We start from the raw sequence: 17,473 nt of genomic DNA, 5'->3' as shown, positions 1-17,473 counted from the left end.
TCTATCCACAAACTAGTCAAAACTGTCTTGCTGCATTTGAAACAAATCTTAAACAGTCCATTTAAGGTGCAAGACACAGACAGTGTCATCTATAGAATTCTGCATCCCTGGTCACATGAGGTAAGGAGAAGTCTGAAGTGTTCAATGACTTTTTTACCTCTGTAGTCACCAGCAAAGTTTCTAATCACACTGCCCAAGTTACAGAAAGTAAAAGCAGGAGGTGGAACAATGAAAAAATCACTCATTGTGAGAGAAGATCAGGGTCGAGACCATCTAAAGGGTTAAAAAAATGCATAGACATGGCTCTTTGGGACATGGCATAATGATGGTATTAGGTTAGTGGTTGGACTGACAACACTGAGCTGTGTGGTGCAGCAGACATGCTGGAGGGAAGGGATGCCATCCAGAGGGACAGGACAGGCTGCAGAGGTGGGCACAAGCCAACCTCATGAAGTTCAACAAGACCAAGTGCAAGGTCCTGCATCTGGGTGGAGGCAATCCCAAGCACAAATCCAGGCTGGGCAGTGACTGGCTGGGGAGCAGCCCTGAGGAGAGAGACTCGGGGGGGTGCTGGTGGATGAGAAGCTCAACATGAGCCAGCAGTGTGCACTTGCAGCCTGGAGGGCCAACCAGATCCTGGGATGCATCAGGAGAAGTGTGGCCAGCAGGTCGAGGGAGGTGATTCTCCCCCTCTGCTCTGGTGAGACCCCACCAGGAGTACTGCATCCAGTTCTGGAGCCCCCATTACAAGAAGGATGTGGAGATGCTGGAGCATGTCCAGAGAAGGGGCACAGGGATGCTCAGAGGGCTGGAGCAGCTCTGCTATGAGGACAGACTGAAAGCTTTGGGGCTGTTCAGTCTGGAGAAAAGGAGGCTCCCAGGTGACCTTCTTGTGGCCTTCCAGGATCTGAAGGGGGCCTACAAAAAAGCTGGGGAGGGACTTTTTAGGCTATCAGGGAGTGACGGGACTAGAGGGAATGGAGCAAATCTGGAGGTGAGGAGATTCAGCCTGGATGTGAGGAGGAAGTTCTTCAGCATGAGATTGGTGAGAGGCTGGAATGGGTTGCTCAGGGAGGTGGTTGAGGCCCCATCCCTGGAGGTGTATAAGGGCAGGCTGGATGAGGCTGTGGGCAGCCTGATCTAGGGTAGTGTATCCCTGCTCATGGCAGGGATGTTTGAACTAGATGATCCTTGTGGTCCCTTCCAACCCTGATTCTACAGTTCCAAAGGAATTAAAGCTAATATTCCTAGGACACTTTTTGTAGCGGTTCAAGTGCTGTGGCAGGAGAACTATAAAAGCAGACATTATTTACAACGTGTTTTACACTTTGAGGGTGGTATTCTCACATAGTTCAGTATCTTCTGTCTGCTTCTGACTTTTAAATCTTGGAAAAGTTTGCTATCAAGTGTCCTTCATCACTGAATGTATTTTGGTTCATTTCTGGCTTGTAGGACAAAGAAGTAAAAATGAAAACCACAAACAAGCAAACAAACCAAACAAAAAACCCTGCCTGCATGGTATGCCATGTAGTGGAGCAAGTGGAGTGCAGTATTGTAAGGGATTTACAAGGCTTTCTAGGCCTGCTGTGCAAACAGAGGGGCAGATAGCTGTTTGTCTGTAAGCCTTTTGAATGACTATTTCTGGTATAGTCTACAGCCTCTCTGGTAGTTTTGGCATTTGTGGAACCAGTTCTGTGTCCCATCCACTTGGTAGACTGTCACAGCTCAGAGGGCACCTGAGGCTTCTGAGTATCAGAGAGATACTCTTACATCTCCAGCGTTCTTTGTTTCTGCAGTAGCCAAAGGGTGACAGGTTTGCTCTGGACAGCTGTGTAAAAGCTAAACTCTTGGTTGCAAAACATCCTAAGAGTGGTGTGTCTACAGCCTGCCATACTAGAGGGAAATATTCCTCTCAGCCCTGTGTGAGAGATCTCAGTTTTCATTCATCCTGCTTAGACCTGGGGTTTTTACTTAGAATTGTGTGAAGCTGCAATTAATATGGAAGCTAAATGCTTGGCATCCTTTTCAGATTTTTACTCAGTGATAGAATATTTTTACCTGCAGATAGCAGCAAACTCCTATGCATTGCAGAATGAGATCTTAGCCATGGGGATGTACCTATTTATTTTTGAACAAAATAAAACCCAGCAGTATTTCTCCACCTAAATGATGAATTATGACACATTTACTTGGATGATCTGATATTCCACAACCTGGCATAGTGGCAGTGCACTCACTGCAGTATTTGCTTCTCCTATGGTATGTACAGGTAAAAATAAGTAGAAGGAAGGGGAAGACGTGTTGTGACTTGCACTTTAACCAAGTCTGAGATAAGAGTCTACAAAAAAGAGTAGCTTTCAATTTGTCAGGAAGTATCAATCAACATCTTAAATGAATACAGAGAAAAAAAAATGTGGGGACTATCTGCAGGTTTTGTCCTTTAGATATCAGTAGAAAATATAATCTACAATCTGAGATGCTACTGTAGTAAGAAGCTATAGAGAGGGGTGAGTAGGACATCAAAAAGACTTTGTCTGTTAACAGTAACCTTCCTCCAGAGTACAGATATCTTTAGCTGTGCTTGCTACATTGTTTTTAATTATATTTTAAGTTTTTACATTCTTAATTTCATCTTTCTGACAGAAACTACATTGTTAATGTTATACAAAGTGGACCTGTTCATGCATATTATATGTTTACTTTGATCTGACTTGCTTGATATTGAAAGAGTTTTCTGAACCCTTGAAGAAATTTAATGTAAAATGAGAGTGAAGGAACAGAGAGAAACTGTGTAGCCATGCAATAATTTGGTTCGCAAAGCAGAGGCTCTCCAGCCTGGTACATTTATGGTATGGACTTCTACCTTTTGTTTTCTGACCTCCAACTGCTTAATAGGAATTGCCTTGGACAGTCATGGTGAATAGTGTTTTATGGCACAGGGTAGTATTCTCATTATTATTGGCTGCCAATATTTAGATTGCAGTCACTTCAGGAAATATATAAGCAAGTGCCACACAAAGACATTTGTTAACTCTGACGTGAGGTTGAATCAGGAAAAGCTGGATGATCACAGAAGTCTCTTTGTCTTCTCTGATAATGGTTCTTTTTAACATCACTGACACAGGCTAGCGCAGTACGTTTTCAGAGGGTGGCTCACAGGCACACAGTGGAGTTTGGGCATCTGGTTTTAGCTTCCATACATGCAAAAGGAATTTTCAAAGCTGAAGGTGAGCAGGGCTCAGATTCTAAAATTGTACTGTCTTGAGTGCTCAGGCAGGCAGTAAGTCAAGTTCCAACACAGCTGTACCTTTTAATGAGGCTGGCTTTTGGTAGCTGTTCTGCTCCCTTTTTTACACTTCAGATGTACTTCATATGTGAGTCAGAAATGAGAGTTCAATTTGAAAGAGAACTTCATGATTTTACACATTTCTGCTGTTTTCCTGCTTCTGGTGGCTGTGAGTATTAGAAAAACCTATATATGAGAAAAGTGCCTGAGAAAACGATTTTTCATGTTTGTGTTTCCTAGGTCCTGCTTTTTATAAACTTAAGAGCTTACCATTGCATTAAGAAATTATCTTGGGGCACAGATCTTCCACTGGTAAACTTGTCATAGCTCCAGTGAAGTCAGTGGGGCCAAGGACCTGCCTGACTTTGCAATCAAGCAATCAAGTAAGTATTTCCTGTCGTGGATAATCTCTTCAGTAAATGTGAAGGGTTTCACCTTACCAGAAATAGTTTCATCCTTTCCTTTTGAATTTTTCAACTTAATACTATATGGCTAATCAATAAATTACTTGATCAGCTGCCCACCCACACAGACATGGCTTTAATGCTTTCTGTAAGTTTGTAACAAACCCTTGGCACCAGATGTGGGAGTTCTGGGAACCATCTTAGCTGAAGAAGACTGAAAATGCTGCCTTAATGATAAATGCACTGCTTCAAAGTGAAATGAACTTGGACCTGAGCACATTGCAGGCCATGCTTTAAGATCTACTGTAAGCAAGGGTGCCTCTGTGTGATGGTTTGGGTGTTCCCCACCCCCCCACACTTTAGAAATTACCCAGACTAGACTCAGCTGGCTCTGGGAATATGAATGAAGTTTTCTAATTTCACTAGTTGTTAATATTTGAAACATCCTCTTCAGAGTTGCTGGTCTTTGTATCTGGGAATCTTTCTCTGAAGAGTACTATTTATTTATTTATTTGTTTTAAAAGGAGATTATTGCATCCATTAGAATCATAGAATCAGTCAGAGTTAGAAGAGACCACAAGGATCATCTAGTTCCAACTCCTCTGTCATGGGCAGGGACACCCTACCCTAGATCAGGCTGCCCACAGCCTCATCCAGCCTGCCCTTATACACCTCCAGGGATGGGGCCTCAACCACCTCCCTGGGCAACCCATTCCAGGCTCTCACCAATCTCATGCTGAAGAACTTCCTCCTCACATCCAGGCTGAATCTCCTCACCTCCAGCTTTGCTCCATTCCCTCTAGTCCTGTCACTACCTGATAGCCTAAAAAGTCCCTCCCCAGCCTTTTTGTAGGCCCCCTTCAGATCCTGGAAGGCCACAAGAAGGTCACCTGGGAGCCTCCTTTTCTCCAGACTGAACATCCCCAACGCTTTCAGTCTGTCCTCATAGGAGAGCTGCTCCAGCCCTCTGATCATTCTCGTGGCCCTTCTCTGGACACACTCCAGCATGTCCACATCCCTCTTGTAATAGGGGCTCCAGAACTGGATGCAGTACTCCAGGTGGGGTCTCACCAAAGCAGAGCAGAGGGGGAGAATCACCTCCCTCGACCTGCTGGCCACACATCTCTCTTCAGTTGAGGACTCCAGAACTGGGCACAGTACTCAAGGTGTGGTCTGACCAGTGCTGAGTACAGGGGAAGAATAACCTCCCTTGTCCTACTGCCTGCACTATTCCTGATACAGGCCAGGATGCCATTGGCTCTCTTGGAAAGCAGCTCTGTGGAGGAAGACCTTGGAGTCCTGGTGGACAGCAAGTTCTGCGTGGGCCAGTAATGTGCCCTTGTGGCCAAGAGAGCCAATGGCGTCCTGGGATGCATCAGGAAAAGTGTGTCCAGCAGGTCTAAGGAGGTTCTTCTCCCCATCTACTCTGCCCTAGAGAGACTACACCTGGAATACCGTATCAAATGTTGGGCTCCTCATTTCAGGACCTGCTGGAGTGTGTCCAGCAGAGTGTCACAAGGAATAATTGAGGGATTTGAGCATCTCCCCTCTGGAGAGAGACTGAGAGACTTGAAGCCATTAAGTCTGGAGAACAGAAGAGTGAGAGGAGATCTTATCAATGTATACAAATATCTGAGGGGTGGGTGTCAAGTGGATGGGGCCAATCTTTTTTCTCTGGTCAGCAGCAATGAGACAAGGAGCAATGGCTACAAACTGGAACATAGAAGGTTTCCCTTCAACATGAGGAGAACCTTCTTAACAGTGAGGGTGACAGAGCACTGGAACAGGCTGCCCAGAGAGATTGTGAAGTCTCTGTCTCTAGAGACTTTAAAACCCACCTGGATGAATTTCTGTGTGAACTACCCTAGGGAATCCTTCTTTGGATTCTATGGAAGTCCCTTCCAACCTCTAATGTTCTGTGATGACGTGATTCTGTGAAATGATATCACAGCACAGCACTTCCACAAATTAGTACAAATCTGATTTTGAAATATTGTTCTAAATAGATTTTGTCTTCTTTCGGTAAAGTACTTGCTCATCTTATTTATTTTGTTACTTTAGGTTTCTACAACCTGTTTAATTGTGGTTTCTTTGTACGTTTCTGCTTTCATTTTCAGGGCCTTGCACAGCTTCACTCCAATCCATATCTACTCCTTTCCCTCTTTTTCACAGCTGTGCTAAGCTGTCCTGGTAGTCACTTGCGCTGTGAGCAAGCAAATAGTTGACACAATGTCTCCTCTTGCTGTGAAAGTCCAACAACTTCATTGTTGGATCAAGCTTATTGCCTGGTCCACCACTGAGTCTAAACTGTAAACAGCTGTGGATCTTTGTAGTCATTAACAGGCTCCTCTTGAGTGGTGCATAAGCCTGAATTCACCAGGGAAATAGACTTGGCAACATGCCTAACAGCAATACTTGCAAGTTTTAGTATGAGGGATCTGAAAATGGGCCAGCAACCCTGTTAAGCTTAATTTCATTATTTATTTTCTTTTGAATGCTGTGCATTTCCTGATTCAGTGAGTGCTGCTGCAAACCCAAGAATTCCAGGTTGTACCTGTCACAAGTTACAATCTACAATGAGACTGTAGGAGGGCTGCTAGCCACAGTGGCCCTACTTGAATAAGGTGTTTTCCTCCTTTTAACTCCTTGGTAGGTCAATGGCTGTGGGATTCAGGGGTGTGAATCTCTTTTTACAGTGTTGCTGCTGTTGCCAGGCTCACACTAAAAGAAATTGTTTTGATTTTACACTGTTAGCAGAGGTAAGGTCAAAATGGCTTTTGCTTCATGTGAGATGTTGAGCTGTCAGTAGCATGAACTCAACTCAAGACTACTTAACATTTTCACAGAAAGGGGAATGTGATGAACAGATAGGAGGTGGAGTAAGAAGTGAGTCAGTAACCTGGCATTACCAGTGTCCCCTGGATAAGGCCTTTCAGAGACAAGGACATGGGTTTATTTTATTAGTTTGAAAAGCATCTTGACTGCTGACTGGCCTGTTTGTTATTCTAGAGTATGCCCACAAAACATGTCAAAGTTGATGAATTGGCATTTCTTGCAACCAAAACTTTTCATAAGAAAATTCCCAATGAGCCAGAGAATGAGTGGGTGTGAATCTAACACTGGTTTCCTTAAAGAACACATCTGGGATTTAATTTGCTAGTATTTAGTGAGGGAATGTATCCATTAGATGACTCAATCCATAACTTTACCCTGCAGGATTAATGGTCACAATAGATTTGGGTTTTGGCTGCCTCTGCATTAAATTCCCTGCAGCAGGGATAAGTATGCCCAGTTTCACTGCTGAACAGTGCTACTCTTATCAGAAAGGGGGTTACATCATTTCCCAGAATACATCATAAGCAACATAATTCAATTATTTATTAAAAAATCCCCAAACACCCAAACCAGCATGAAGTCTGCTCTCTGTTTTCTTTCCTTCTTTTTCATTCCTCCTGATTCTGAACTTTGTTATACCAAAAAAACCAAAACCAAAAGTAAAACCAACCAAACAAAAAACCCACAAAAACACAACCAAAAACCCAAAAAACCCAACCCAAACCCCCATGAAAATAGTATCAATATACCATATTTTAAAATTTCTAGATCTATAAACACTCTCTTATGTGGTCAAATTATCAAAACCCAAGAGATAATCATGTGGGAGCTGCAATATTGCTTAATGACATGATAGCTGGTCTTACGGCATAACTGGTTTCTCCATTAATATATTACTGTCTCCTCCTGAGCTGTCTGCATCTGTGATCTTGATCATGTTTAGAGGGCTAAAAAATATTACAATAAAATGCACTGAAACTGAAGGACCTGCCCTAGAACTCTGACAGTTTTTATTTTTGGTAATGCCAGTGGCTGAAGAGCAGCCAGGCAGAAAGGGACCTGGGGGTACTGGTGGATAGTAGCTGAAGATGAGCCAGCAGTGTGCCCAGGCGACCAAGAGAGCCAATGGCATTCTGGCCTGTATCAGGAACAGTGTGGCCAGTAGGACAAGGGAGGTTATTCTTCCCCTGTACTCAGCACTGGTCAGGCCACACCTTGAGTACTGTGTCCACTTCTGAAGTCCTCATCTGAAGAGACATGCTGAGGTACTGGAACGTGTCCAGAGAAGGGCAACCAAGCTGGTGAGGGGCCTGGAACACAGCCCTGTGAGGAGAGGCTGAGGGAGCTGGGGGTGTTTAGCCTGGAGAAGAGGAGGCTCAGGGGTGACCTCATTGCTGTCTACAACTACCTGAAGGCAGGTTGTAGCCAGGTGGGGTTGGTCTCTTCTGCCAGGCAACCAGCAACAGAACAAGGGGACACAGTCTGAAGTTGTGCCAGGGGAGGTCTAGGCCGGATGTGAGGAGGAAGTTCTTGGCAGAGAGAGTGATTTGCCATTGGAATGGGCTGCCCACTTAGTACCATGGTCTAGTTGACTGGATAAGGCTGGGTGCTAGGTTGGACTGGATGATCTTGGAGGTCTCTTTCAACCTGGCTGATTCTATGATTTCTATGATTTTTTAAAATGAAGTTGACAGTTTAGGCAACCTTTGTGCAACCTGTAGAAGGACTCCCAAATATTCAAGGAAAGCTAAAAGCACCTAGATTTTTGTCCTGGTTTTCAGTTTTAGGGCTGTTCCAAGTAGATTTGTATTAAGTATTTTGTTCTTTATTTTTGTAAGTGAAGTGATCTTCAAGGATGTTATTTTGCAAGTGAAAAAGTTTCAGAGGCAGCTTGAGATCATGCATTTTGAATTAAGGCAAGCCTCGGTTAGACAATATGAGGAACATGAGATTTGTTTCTGGGTCTTTCATTTGCTAAAGTCTACTGTAGTTGCATTCTTGGGTCAGGAGGATCTACTCTGAGTCATCCTTTGCCAAGGAAGCATTTATCTTCATCTGTTCTTCCCTTCTAATCTTTCTTAAATTCCTTCATTTTCCAGGCTTTTGAGTCTTTGGTTTCCGACAGCAAGAAATCTCAGAGGCCTGTGCTGGTGCATTTCCAAAGCAGATCCCTGTTGAGCAAGGAATTGTAGCAAGGGGTCTCTTTGCTTCTGTCAGCTACTGAAGAAGAAAAAGATGAGGGTCTTTGAAAACAGTTTTACCTTTATATGTTGGGCAGCGACCCATCCTGCTGGGTGTAGAGCTGAAACACAATGCCTAGGAGGAGATTGTGGAGAATTTTAGCCAGCCAGTAGACCTTTTCTACCTCAAACTGGGTAAGTACAGTTTGATTTGTTCCAGCTGTGGCAAAAGTACTCAGTGGTTTCAGTGGTATAGCAGCAAGCCTTTGAGGGGGTTATCTCAAATGTAATACTTGTAGCATTGCATTAATACAGGAGTTTTTTACTGTGGTAATATCTTGAACTTTGTGTAAGGAATGCAGAGGCATTGTCTGAACTTCAGCAGTTTGAGCCAGTGGCCTTTCCTTTTCTTTCTCTCAATCACCCTTGATGGTGGAATTCTGGCTTGTTCTCCAGTGTAAAGCACTTCTTTATTTCTCCAAAGTAAAATGGGGACAGAGCTGCTTGCATAGGGAAATAAAATAGTTTTCTCTGCACATTTTTTCTTGGGAGTATGCAAAAATCCCATGTGCATTTTTTTATGAATCGGACCCTTCTGTTTTATAGCTGGTAGTATTCGTGCTTATTACAATGCCATATTATGGCCTTAGACACTTTTTATGTCCCTGTAACATAGCACCCTAGAGAAAGATGCTTCACTAAGCAAGAATCAGTAAACTTGCTACAGAATCAGCGGAATACTTTTCACAAAAGTGCCTAAACTTCTGTTCTTAAACATTGTCATCCTTCACCTTAACAAGCACAGAGAAAGGTTCCACTGGTTTCTATGCCTTGTTAGGTCTATCATCTTTTTAATTAATAGTGTTTTTACGAAGCCGTCTGAACTGTGTCATTTCCATTATCAGAAAACCATTGCCATTAATGAATAATTTTCATTTCTGATCCTTGATATCATGCTAGTTGATCTCCTGTTTCCATGCCGCCGAATGATAGCATCGTTTTCTGCCCACGATCAAATTTAATTTGGACTCTGATTATATTATGCTGTTGCGACTGAAGTGTCAATTTTTGTCAGGCAATTAGGAGCTATAACCTGTGAAGTTAAGTTTGATAGGCATTGTAATTGGATTGTTACAGTAATAGCTTGGAACATTCCCTTTTTTTCTTGCTTCTTTGATTCTTGATGCATACTTTAGTTGTGAGAACAAAGGCATTTTGTTATTATGCAACCATAGGATGTTCAAGACAACAAGATGGCGTTCAGGTTTTTTCCGCTTTCCTCAGCTGGACTTAATTTGGATTCGGTTTTGACCACAAATGATGCTAGGATTTTAAATGAATATGGGGAGGGGAGGCTGTATGGGGGCAATGTGGCAAGGAAACCTTGAAAAAAGAGCAGTGGAAGCAGAGCTGCTAGGATTATAATGGGATAGTAGTTTTTAAATTAAAAAGTTAAAAGGAAAAAAAAAATCTTCAGGCTGGAAATGTGTCAGATTATGCAGGTTATTTTCACTCCTTTTAGTGACCTGCACTTTGCAAGCATTTAGCACTATGATTCAAGATCATATTGGTGTCCAAATTGTCTAATAATGTAGACCAGGCCCTGTATTTAGTCGAATCAGTACAGAAGCTGGCCCCGTGGAAAATAGTCACAATGAAATAGCTAATGTGTAATGGAGAACTTTTTTTTCTCTTGCTGGCAGGCTGGAAGACATTTTCTTTTCCATTTTGTTTTGTTGGGCTTCTTATTTTTTTCTCCCCTCTGCAGATGCAGTAGGTTAGAGCATGGCTGTTTGTCTGTTTTGAATGTCTTTAGAGTGTGCTCAGTATCTCTCCTACCGTCATCTTCTACTCATCTCTAGTGAGATGTACATTGACGATACCTTTGAAAAATAATTAACGGAAAGAGTGCTTATTCAATGGGACACTTTTCATAAGTGCTGCTATGTGACAAGCAAAAGGTGGCAGAAAACAAAGAAATTCCAGCTGCTATGGAGTGGAAGGGATAAAGCTGACTTGCACAGAGTTTATCTGGAGAAAACTAAAAATCAGTACCAGAGCCGTTAAGTAAATAATAATGAGAAATTCAACCTTTAAATTCTGCTGTAGGAGGGTTTTGAAAGTTTCATGTTGTGTATGTGATAGCTGTATTCTCAGAGTTAGCAGATATTGGCCAGGATTCCACCCCTCTCATCCAGCAGGTGTGATATCCACCCACTTCCTACCATGCAGTGTCAGACCTGCCTCTCATTACATCTTTCAAGACATCTTTGTTTTGATAAATGTGTGCTATTCAGTCGTTTCGCGATAGGACCCACTGTGTCTGCTCCCTCCTGCTTCAGGCATATGTTCACTTTTCTCTTACAATATCCTCAGCACATGGTCAGTTCTTGGTCAAGGAGTCATCTGGTGAGTTTGAGGCATTCCTCATTAACAACAGTTTGTGCTTAGTGGCTCTGTACTCTGCTTACCTTCCCACAGTGCTCCTCCTCCTTCTGCCTTTTCCCAAACTTACACTAGAGGTTTTCTGTCAAGGCTAATGGATTGAGTACTCACATCCCCTTGCCTCAACTGTGTGTTCCCTCAGCAGCTCTGTTCCATCTTGTAATTTCTCTTCTCTGCAGTTTAAAGTCACTAAATTAATCTGGTGCTCATGTTCCTCTAGTGTTCTGCAAAATTACACCATGTCCAGTTTTGCTTCCTGTTTCTGCGGGGCTCCAGAGGGCCATGTGTTCCCGTGGCTGTCCTCCCCTCTGAGAACATTCAGGGTACCAGTATATGAAGGAAGCAGGAAACTCTGGAAAGCATTTGCTAGACCCCTGCTAGGTCATGCTTTTAATTCATAATTTGTATTAGTGCTAACATTTGCATTGATGCTAAAATCTGGATTGGTTTTTCTTTTTCCCAGAAGCGCTGTGTTTCCTTTATGTTTTCACTGTTTTCTCTTTTTGTCTTGTTCTGTGAAAGCTATTTCCAATGAACATTTCCACTTTTTTTTTTTTTTTTTTTCCAGTATTACTTAGTTGAAGATACAGAGTCTAAATATGGGACCTAAGCTTCCTGACATTGCCCCCTTTAGTCTCGCAGCATTGGAAACTAATACTGAAAATGTGAAAGGATGCATGAGGGCTGTTACTGGGGGAGTGGATTGCTGATGTGACAGAAACAGCTGCATATGAAAAGGTGATATATGGAATAGAAAGTAAGTTAGATGAATTTGAAGGTATTTGTAATCTATTCTTCAGCTGCATCAGAAGAGATATCCTGAAAATGATAGAAGATAGTGGAGAGTGGTTGAAGTGTGAATGAAAGCTTTTGTTTCAGAAGGTAATAATAATAATAACAACAACTTATCTCCCTGCTTTTCTATGGCTTTGTTTTTCTTCCTTCCTGGGAGATAAGGATGGGCTGCAGTTACACCTGAAGAAAAGAGTGAAAGTCATGTAGATTTTTCTGTATGTATGTTTTGTTTGCAAAAAGATAGACACAGACTCTCTTGAAAAAAAGAGCAATAGGAAGACAAATAAGCATGTAAACATCCACCCCAGGCAGCAGATGTATGCAACTTTCTGGGCTGTAATGGTGACAAGACTGTGTATTAATTTTCTAGTTTTCAGTTGATCTGATACAAGTGTAGCAATTACCAGAGACCGATGTCATTAATTGTAATGTTCTGTAGGAGTAATCAATGAACTCTGTTTCCTGAAAACAGTTTCACCTTTACGCTATTAGTACTATAATGAAGAGGGTGCAGTATATACTTACATAAAGAACTTAGAATCTATTAGCACCTGTGCTGAACAGTAAAGCTGCTGATACTTTGCATGCAAATTGTAGTCATCATCTGAGAAGGAGTAGAGTTCATAGGTTCAATATTCTCTTACTTTCAGTCTTCTATGTCAGCTGTGTCTTAACCAGCTGGGGGCAGAATTACATTCTGGAAATTGATGAGAAAAAAGGTTAAAATTGAAAATCTGCTGTTTCTGCATCTATGCTCACCATTGATGTTATAAGACAACTTGAAAAATCCTAGGAGGTATAAATGATGTCTGATTTCATGTTATATTTTTTTAAGTATCATTGCTTGAGTAGGTTTACATTTGACAGGTGATTTAAATACTTCAGTACATTTGTATGGGCATAAGAAAAAATCCTGATCAGGATAAGAACTTGGCAAAACTATTCATTTTTGTACTAATGCAAGAAACATTACTATTTTTTTTTGACATGCAGATATATGAGACACATAATTTTTCTAAATATTTCAGTGAGAATAGTTCAATGACTGCTTATTTATGTTGTTTCTACTAGTATTTATGTTCTGAACTGGTTCTTGAATGCTATGCTCTGAGCACAGACCTGATTATGATTGACACAATCTTGCTGTAACATTGAGATAGAGATATCTATACTTCTCTAACTCTCCTAATGAGTCTGTCTTTGGCAAAAAAAACCCCCACTATTATATTGTGTCTTTTTTAACTTAGATCAAAACAGTGCTTTTAGTGCTTACAGCAAATATGTAGCTTTACCAAACTCATGAGCTCCACCATTTTCCTCCAAAAGAAGTAGTTGTGAAGTGCAGTTAGTGAAACAGTTGTGAAAAGCACACAGAGGGAAAATAACCTCCCCAAACATTCCTATAGACAACAAACAATTTGCATCTCTGACTATCTTTGGCAGTTAAACCATGGTACTTTGCCTAGAATCATAGAACAGTTTAGGTTGGAAGGCACCTCAAAGATCATCTAGTTCCAAACCCCCACCATAGGCAGAGAAACCTCCCACCTGTGATACTTTACCTAGTACACACTAACCAGGTTAAACAAAGTGGGGAAAAAAATCACCCTGAAGAGTATAATGACATATAAAGGTATTGCAACAAGACAGACAGTACTGTAATCAAACTTGACTCAAATTCTGACTAGGTTAATATGCACCACCTTCTAAGTTCTTCATTTATAAAACTGGGCTACCGTATGTAAATCTTGTGAAGTATTCCAAAGTGTGAGGATCTGGGCTTTTACTTTAGACCAAGAATGATACACATCATTTGGATTGTCTCCAAACTGTCTCAAAATCCAGCAATTTTCATACATCTCTGAACATTCAGGAATTTTGGTTTAGGCTTTCTATTTAGTTAAACCTGTACTGCTTTGTGAGGAATGTAAAATACAGAAGAACACTTCATAGGTCTGACAATCAGTTGTCTCAAATTATTTTCTCCCCTTGACGTTTTCAAATCAAAGACAGACAATAGCACTATGACTACAGAATTTCTTAACAACAGAGTAGATTTGGCTTAGTATCTGAGAAAGGTTTCCCTGTCAGGATATCACTCCGGGAAATAAACAAAGGCTTATTACTCTGGGCTCTGAGTTTTAAAACTGCCCTCAACATTGACTTGACTTTGCCTCAGTGTATGCTGAAGTAGAAGACTACTTCTGGATAGAATCATAGAATCATGGAATCATAGAATCAGCCAGATTGGAAGAGACCTCCAAGATCATCCAGTCCAACCTAGCACCCAGCCCCATCCAGTCAACTAGGCCATGGCACCAAGTGCCTCATGCAGTCTTTTCTTGAACACCCCCAGGGACGGTGACTCCACCACCTCCCTGGGCAGCCCATTCCAATGCCAATCACTCTCTCAGTGAAGAACTTCCTCCTAACATCCAGCCTATACCTCCCCTGGCACAACTTGAGACTGTGTCCTCTTGTTCTGTTGCTGGGAGAAGAGGCCACCCCCCACCTGGCTACAAGCTCCCTTCAGGTAGTTGTAGACAGCAATGAGGTCCCCCCTGAGCCTCCTCTTCTCCAGGCTAAACAACCCCAGCTCCCTCAGCCTCTCCTTGTAGGATTTGTGCTCCAGGCCCCTCACCAGCTTTGTTGCCCTTCTCTGGACACGTTCCAGCACCTCAACATCTTTCTTGAATTGAGGGGCCCAGATCTGTACACAGTACTCAAGGTGTGGCCTGACCAGTGCTGAGTGCAGGGGAAGAATAACCTCCCTCGTCCTACTGGCCACAGTGTTCCTGATACAGGCCAGGATGTCATTGGCTCTCTTGGCCACCTGGGCACACTGCTGGCTCATCTTCAGCCTACCATCTATCAGTACCCCCAGGTCCCTTTCCTCCTGGCTGCTCTCCAGCCACTCAGTCCCCAGCCTATAGCGCTGCTTGGGGTTGTTGTGGCCAAAGTGCAGAACCCTGCACTTGGCCTTGTTAAATCTCATCCCATTGGCCTCTGCCCACCCATCCAGCCTGTCCAGGTCCCTCTGCAGGGCTCTCCTACCTTCCAACAGATCAACACCTGCTCCTAGCTTGGTGTCATCTGCAAACTTACTGATGCTGGACTCAATCCCCTCATCCAGGTCATCAATAAAGATATTGAACAGGACTGGGCCCAGCACTGATCCTTGGGGCACACCACTAGTGACAGCTGCCAACTGGATGTGGCACCATTCACCACCACTCTCTGGGCTCTGCCATCCAGCCAGTTCCTGATCCAGCACAGAGTGAATCTGTCCAAACCATGAGCTGCCAGCTTGGCTAGGAGCTTCTTGTGGCAGACAGTGTCAAAGGCTTTGCTGAAGTCCAGGTAGACTACATCAACAGCCTGCCCCACATTCACCAGGCAGGTAACCTGATCATAAAAGGAGATCAGGTTGGTGAGGCAGGACCTACCCTTCCTAAACCCATGCTGGCTGGGCCTGATCCCTTGGCCATCCTGTAGGTGCTTTGTGATGGCACCCAAGATAGTTCATTAGATAGAAGACTTCATAGATAGTTCATTATCCACCAGCTGTTTTCATTTCATTCAGGTAGAAAAAAAATTAACAAAGAGAAGAAAAGAAAAAAAAAAGTGTATTAGTAATCAAATAAATGGAAATAGTAATCAAATAAATGGAAAATAACATAAATCATTCATCTTTATTATAGTTGCAGCTTCTCAAAGGCCTGGAGTAAAGGCAGAGTTTACCTGCACTGACCCAGGAGAAGGCTGATCTGAAGTGTGCCTCCATTCGGCCAGCAAATTGTCTATTTCTCTGTGCAAGGAAATTCAGTCCATGAAATCTAAAGCAGTCAACCTGTTCTGCAGCTCAGGCATTACAAATAGTAATCTCACACCAAGTTTTCACTTCTGTAACTTTCTCTGTTTTGCTTTAGAGGAAACTAGGGCAGTGATTTAGGTCTTTCTTATCTCATCAGCTGTCTTCATGAAACCAGTAGGAATATCATTTTGTAGATTTTTAGCCCTCAAGTTCAAATTGGCTAATGGTTCAGTCTTTTGTTGAAGGGAAAGTAAAGGGGAGAGAAAAGAAGATGGAGAGACAGACAAAACAGTTACATAAAGCTTATTTCCATAGGAAGCCAAGTTGAACTGTCTTTATCTATAGGGATTGTAAGGCCTACTTACATAAGTGTTTAGCTTATTTGAAGGGGTGATTAACTGTTCCTAATTAAGCATTCAGCTAGAGCCCCATTATAAATCCTTTTCCCCCCCTCCATCATCTCAATAATAAATTAAAAAAAAAAAATCAAGTGTTACCCCCCCCCAACCTATAAAAATCCCTGCGCATTCAAATTTTTAAGGTTAAGACTTACTGACAACTACAGTACTTTGTGAAAATTGTGATTAAATTGAGTAAGTACTTTCAAAGATTAAAAGACTTGAAAGGGCTTATTTTAAAAATATTTGCAATGTCTATTGTTCCTTTGTATCTATCTCTCTGTCCAACAAAATCACATAATGCCACAGTTTGAAACGTAAGTAGATTTCAATACTGACTGTGCAAAAGTCAGTTTGAAGGGCAGAAATAGTGAGATGTTTAAGAAATATCTCTGTTTGAAAAAAATGGACTGATTTCTCTACCTATGAAGATGGCAAGGAAGGAAAAAAGTCCCGGAAAACAAAATGCTTTCATCACCAAGCTCTGAATTACATCAGGGTGTTTCTGAAGTCTCTTTTCAAAGCTTCCTCTTCTCTTTAAAATTCCCTGCAGAAAGCCCTTTTCCAGGCAGAAATCAGAGGAATTAGAGGGCAGCGATTTCCTGATGAGGTGGCAAAGCTGGGGAGGAAACCCAGATCTGTGTGTCCTTCTCTCTTGGCTGCTTTTGTTGGCAGCAGCTAAGGAAACTGAACTATTTGTGTGATTCTCTGCAGACTGCCTGCACTGCGATAGCCAAAATTCATGCAAGTCTGTACTCCATGGACTTTCATTGTGCCTTGTAAAAACTGTGGCGAATGGGTACCTTACTAATACTAAGAGATCTGGGGGTTTGTTTTGCAGCAGTCATCGGACATGACTTCCATCTAGGTAAGACAGGGATTTCCACGTGGTGCTATGCTGCTGTGATTTATTAGCTTTCACCCAGTCTTGCTTCATTAATGGGAAATTAAGCCCTTATATGTTCTCACGTGTTATTGTCTTCTGTTCACATTACGCCTTTTGCACTGAGTTTAATTTGCCTTGACTTAACATTGAGGTTTTCTTCCAAAAGCCCTTTCCTATACCAAAGCAATGAATCCAGTGTGAGGAAGGCTAGACATCATCTTTTCACTCACAGAAATAGATCACAAGAAAAGAAGCCTTTAAAATGCTACTATCCATTTTTTTACCTGATTAGTATATAAAGAACATAGTATAAGAGTAAGGGCTGAAGAGTTAATCTCTTACATTAATCTCCCCCACTACATTATATTAGGTAATCTCTTCCTCAAATGACTATACAATACACTACTACTAGTAAAATAAATGTAACATC

General features: G+C 42.1%; 1 long non-coding RNA gene across 7 annotated transcripts in view; it reads left to right on the top strand.

Annotated features, from left to right (window-relative positions):
- Window positions 1-17,473, top strand: part of LOC135174038 (uncharacterized) — a 198,486-nt gene that overhangs the window by 11,289 nt on the left and 169,724 nt on the right. For all 7 annotated transcript variants that reach the window (XR_010301730.1, XR_010301705.1, XR_010301742.1 and 4 more), the window contains exons 3-4: window positions 3,527-3,669; window positions 8,625-8,900. This is a non-coding gene — a long non-coding RNA (uncharacterized LOC135174038). The remainder of the gene's footprint in view (window positions 1-3,526; window positions 3,670-8,624; window positions 8,901-17,473) is intronic.

Source organism: Pogoniulus pusillus, chromosome 1 (genome assembly GCF_015220805.1).
Source record: "Pogoniulus pusillus isolate bPogPus1 chromosome 1, bPogPus1.pri, whole genome shotgun sequence".
In the NCBI taxonomy this organism is placed as follows: Eukaryota; Metazoa; Chordata; class Aves; order Piciformes; family Lybiidae; genus Pogoniulus; species Pogoniulus pusillus.
Note: the sequence above shows the minus strand (reverse complement) of the source record. Positions and strands in the feature narration are given on the sequence as shown.